The following is a 5,956-nucleotide window of genomic DNA, read 5'->3' as shown; positions in this document are numbered from 1 at the left end:
ACTAAATTGATTTCATGACCTACTTACTAATATGTCTGAGCTGCAGATTGAAAAACATTTTTCTGAGATGAATGGATAAAGAACTCCTCCTGCCTCCCTTATTACAAATCACATCTCCTTAACAGGCAGTGGGGCTTCCCTTTGGGAGCCCACAATTAATACTGCCACTACCACACAGGTCTCAAGGGGACCTACTCCCATCTTTTAGCCTCTGATTGAAGTTAGACATAGCTCTTCTTTAAAATTCCTGCAGTGTACAGCCATGCCACCCTGAACAAGCCCGATTCCATCTGATCTTGGAAGCTAAGCAGGGCCGGGCCTGTTTAGTACTTGGATGGGAGATCACCTAGGAAGACCAGGTGCTGTAGGCATAAACAAAAAATAAATTAAAAAAAAAGGGATTGTAAGTGGACAAGGTCCTTGAAATCTGTGAGGTCAACCAAGGGTTGCCTTACCTAAAAAATAAATTAATTAATTAATAAAATAAAATCCCTATGGCCTAGTTAAATCAGGTTGAAACATTTAAATCAGATTTTACCAAAGGCAGAAAAATAACAAGAGGAAAATGAAGAAAAAATAAATAAAGAGTAACATGAACCTAGATAATCTTTTGTTAAGACAAGGCTCATTCATCTTCAGCTTTGGTGCCCAGGCCTGTCTACTTTTGGGCTGCAGAGGTCATCTTTTTTTTTTCTTCCAGGAGGGCCTTGAAATGAATTGTAGAGGAAACAAAAGAATGACTCCCAGCCAAAAACCTGCAGCTTCCCTTCACGGCCCTCTAGTTTCTGGTTTCCTGTTTCAGTTCCCACTCTTTGGTGGAGGCCCTCACTCCCTACCTCAGGCGTCTGACTTCGTTCTGTGGCTTTATCCTTCTCAGACTATAATAGAATAGCTTAACATTCTTAAAAAAAGATGTACATAAAGAAGTCTTTTTGTGAGTCCCCAAGCAACTGATTAAAATAAATATGTTCGAACTTCCAGAAAGCAGTAAGTTTACCCTGACCCTTCAGAAAGAAAACTATAGAGACATATTCAGAGCACCAAAAACACCATGCTTCTCAATTTTAACTTTTTTTCCCCCTTTTTTCCTTAAGAGCATAGGCTTTGGAGTCAGGTATGAAGTCCAACTTTCCTTACCTTCATTAAAGGGCAAGTTTCTTCAATCTGAACTCCAGTTTACTGATCCATAGATGTAGCTAAGTAGTACTCACTCCACAGGGTTCTAAAAAAGGATTAAGTGAGCTAATCTACTCTGCAAATGAACAGTAAATGATAGCTGCTGCTTATTTTAGGCCAGTTGGAGAAAGACTAAGAAAGCAATTGTAAATTCCTTGCTTAGCAAAAAGAAACGTTTTACGCTGCCCAATATTTCCTGGTTTGATATTTTTCTTGGAAAGGTCTAGATATGCCTGTATCCAGAAGGACACTGCTACATATATCTTCTGTCTACTAATGCCTGCTACAATAGAAATCTGATTGTAGGTACAGTGAATATAAAAAGACAAAAGGGCAAATATAGTCTTTAATATGTTTCCATTCCTACAATGCTAATTTAAGGACTCCAGGAGCTTAGGTCATTACAAGAGGTCTTAGCCTCTAGTTCATCTCCTTCCAGTTAAACTTGTGATGCCAGACAGATTTCCAAAAGCAGAGCTCTGCTTGCGTCACTTCACTGTTCAATAAATTGCCATAGCTCCTCAAAACTTACCAAAGGACCTTGAACTGTATATTTTGATATCTGGCATACCATATGAAGTAAAAGATATTAACTTGCTTTAAAAAAAAATTTTAAGTCCATTTTTATTGTTGAAGTCAGTTTACTCTTTTTTGCATTTGAAAAGTTTTATTACTTAAACTAGGTGGTGGATACATGGGTTTTATTATTATTATTTATTGTGGTAAAATACAAATAAAATTTACCATTGTGTTACTTAGTATATTCCTAATGCTATGATATCATCACTACTAATTCCTGAACATTTTCATCATCTCAAAAGAAAATCCTGCCATTAAAGAGTTACTCCTAATTTCTCATTCCCCTCAACCTTGGGGAACCACTAATCTGCTTTCGTCTTTAAGGATTTGGCAACTCTGGTTATTTCAATAAATGAAATCATATAATATGTGGCCTTTTGTGTCTGGATTCCTTCACTTAGCATATATAAAAGGTGTATCTACTCTATAACATGTGCCATTCTTTTTTATGACTGAATAATATTCCACTGCACAGATATACCACCTTTTGTTTATCCATTTATCTATTATTGGACTATTTGTGTTATTTCTGCCTTCTGGCTATTGTGAATAGTGCTTTCTGAATATTTGTGAGCAAGTTTTTGTTTGAAAACATGTTTTCAATTCTTTGGGTTATATATCTGAGTGGAACTGCCAGGTCATATGGAAACTCTAATACTTTGGAAAACTGCCAATCTGTTTTGTGTCACTGCACTATTTTACATTCCTACCAGCAGTGTATAAATCTTCTGATTTCTTAACATTCTCACCAACATTTGTGATTAGCTGACTTTTTTATTATAGCCATCTTAGTGGGTGTAAAGTAATACCACATTGTAATTTTGATTTGCATTTCCCTAATGACTATTGATGACATTAATTTTACATGTGCTTGTTGGCTATTTGTATACCTCTTCTGAGAAATGTCTGCTCAGATCTTTTGCCCTTTTAAATTAGATTGTCTTATTGAGTTGACTGAGTTCTTTATTCTAGATACAAACCATGATCAAATATATTATTTGCAAATATTTTCTTCCACTCCGCAAATTTTCTTTTTACCTTATTGATAGTCATTTGAGGCAAAAAGTTTTAAATTTTGATGAAGCACAATTTACCTATTTTTTTCTTTTTGTCTTGTGTTTTTTGTTGTCATATCTAAGAATCAATGAACAAATTTGGGGTCACAACAATCTAACTTTTTTTCTAAATTTTTATAGCTTTAGCTGTAAAATTTAGGTCTTTGATCCATTTTAATTTTTTTTATATGATGTAAGAATCCAACTTCATTCTTTCACATGTGGCTATCCAATTGTCCCAGCAACATCTGTTGAAAAGACTATTCCTTCCCCCAATGAATGGTCTTGGCAATCTTGTTGAAAATTAGTTGATCATAGATGCATGGGTTTATTTCTATTTATATATTTATTTTGTACATCCTTTATTAAATTTATCCCTAAATATTTTTTCTGATGTTATTGCAAATAGAATTTTAATTTAATTTTGTTTATTGCTAGTATATAAAAATATAACTGATTTTTGTGTACTGATCTTGTATCCTATAACCTTACTGTACTAGTTTATGAATTTTAATAATTTTTGATGGATTTCTCTTGATTTCCTATATATAAGATCATAACACAGAAGATTGTGTGATTGTATATTCTGCCATTGTTGGGTAGAATGCTTTTAGATGTCTATTAGGTCTAGTTGGTTTATAGCATTGTTCAAGTCTTCTATTTCCTTACTTGCCTTCTACTAGTTGTTTTATCCATTTTTCAAAGTGGAATGTTAAAGTCTAAAACTATTATTTTAGAACTATTTCTCCCTTCATTTGTTTTTGCTTGATACATTTTGATGACTTGTTAGATGCCCTGTGTGTTTACAATTGTTATAGTTTCCTGACAGATTGAAATATCCCTCTTTTCCTCCTTTTTCGCATTTTTTACCAATGCAAAATATCCCTTTTTACCTCTACAAGCATTTTTTAAATAGATTTTAAGTATTTTATCTGATACTAGTAGTCACTGTATCTTTCTTTTGTTGTTTGCATAATATACCCTTTTCCATTCTTTTACTTTATATTTGTATCTTTTAATCTAAAGTGTAGACAGTATATAGTTGGATTTTTTCTCTAATCCTGACATTGTCTACCTTTTGATTGGATTGGTTAACCCATTCATATATGCTACTGAATTGGATTTACACTTGTCATTTTAATTTTTGTTTTTTTTAATGTCTCAGGTGTTTTTTGTTCCTCTAACTTATTTTTTTAGTGCACAAAAAAGAGTGCGTGTGTCTCAAGAGTGGTTCCCTAGCCAGTATATCCTGGGTTTCCAACCCAACATTTAATGCAGTTTTGCAGATACTAGATGATAAATACTGCAGAGTCTTGCCCAGTGGTTCTTAAAACATAAACCCCAGATCAGCAAATTAACATTGCCTGGGAATGTCAGAGGAAAAAATAGTTAATCTCTGTGATCAGACTTGAGTTTGAGTCCCAGCTCCCTACTTAAAGCTGTTATTTGGGGCAAATCTTTAAACCACTGAGTCTTGTTTCCTCATTTAATAATCCTACCCTACAGCATTGTTGTGAGGACTAAAAGAGATTGAGATGAGAATAATTCGATTAGGCCAAGACTTCCATGATATTAATTTTCTTTCCTATTGCCATAATATAATAATAAAAGCTTCCAGTACTTTTTCTTTTTTCTTTTTTTTTATTTTAATATTTTCAGTGTAACTAGTAGGGACTTAAATACCTAAACCACTTCTCATTTTAACAATTATTAAAAGGAAAAATGTAGAAACAGGAATAGAAATAGAAAACATGAAGCTGTTTAGTAGCTTAGCAGAAAAAAAGAGAAATGCAGTCTAAGCTCATCTTTCAAGGTGCTCAGAAAAATTAGGTGACACTTTAAAATATTACCCTGGATGTTGGTGTATGCTCAAGGTCTGAAATCATAGCAACGTTTTTTTAAAAAGTCAATGTTCTGTGTATTTTCTACTTTTACTGAGAGCATGGCAATAATCTTGTGAGGCTGATAGGGCAGGCATTATTTTTATTTTACAGGGACCTATAGCTCAGAGGGATTAAGTGATTTGCCAGTGATTACAGGACTAGCTGGTGGGGAAGCTGGGACTGAAGCCATGTCAATTAATTGCAAATTGTATAGTATCAGTTTCTTAGAAGGTTTCAAAATAAAGGACCTACTGAGGGGATAAAGATCCTTATGCATCTAGATAATACTACTGAGTAAATATAAATATTTGATTTATAAGTAAAAATCTGTTGCAGTGAATACTATTGCAGAGATTCTATTTAAGAGGCTCTCCATGCTATTTAAGAAGAGACTCTATGCTATCTGCAATATAGATTTTGGAAGCAAAGAGTAAGAAGTCTGTATGTGGATATTTATTCTGATCAAAAGTTTAAAGAACATGCATAATGTTTTCGAAGGCTTTGTAATTTGACTTGACTGTGCATGGACTTTATGGTAGTACATAGACTGCTGTTTTACTGTATCATTTGAAGGTGTCACTGAGTGGAATCCATACATAGATTAGGCAATGTGTAAGTATACAGGCTTACATTACTTAATTTCTTTAGCATACTAAGATTACTCCCCCCCCCCATTTCACAGTGCCTACCACTAACAAATGAATACATAAATGAGTAAATGAATGCATTTTCTTTAAAATCATCCTGTTTACTCCTCATCTTGTCAAAAATACTTTTCTCTATCTCTGACCCTGGAGGTTGCTCTTCTCATCTGTTAATCAAAAATATTTCTGCCCAGGCACACACTAAATTCCTTCCATAACCAAAATTCTTTCTCCTCCAGGCTACTAATTTATCCCCTAAGTGACAGACCAAAGTGACTCTCATAGACATTTGGACCCCGACTTTTGAGGTTCCCTGAACTGCTCATATAAATTTGCTTATAACCATTTCCATTATCTTACTCAGTTCTTATAAACCAAGCTTCTGATCAAAATCGGCCCATTCACAGTTCTTTCTGGTGCTTTACTTTTCTAAGCTTTTTATTTCTGCAGCACTTTTCATGCATTCATTATAATGGTTCAGTTTTTTTTTTAAGAAAGGCAGACTGCTACATGCAGCACCTCATTTGGATGTGTCTGGAGTCTTGGAAGCTTGACTATGCTATGTTCCCCTACAAATGGACCTTGGAAGCTTGTTTGGAGGTTCTAGCAGGAGCACAGC

The 5,956-nt window shown here is 34.3% G+C and overlaps 1 pseudogene; it reads left to right on the top strand.

Annotated features, from left to right (window-relative positions):
• The first annotated feature begins 252 nt into the window (after positions 1-252).
• Positions 253-371, top strand: LOC112475200 (annotated as a pseudogene).
• Positions 372-5,956: the final 5,585 nt, after the last annotated feature.

This window comes from Pteropus alecto, unplaced genomic scaffold (genome assembly GCF_000325575.1).
Source record: "Pteropus alecto unplaced genomic scaffold, ASM32557v1 scaffold50, whole genome shotgun sequence".
In the NCBI taxonomy this organism is placed as follows: Eukaryota; Metazoa; Chordata; class Mammalia; order Chiroptera; family Pteropodidae; genus Pteropus; species Pteropus alecto.
The sequence above is the reverse complement of the archived record's forward strand: the minus strand, read 5'-3'. Positions and strand labels throughout refer to the sequence as shown.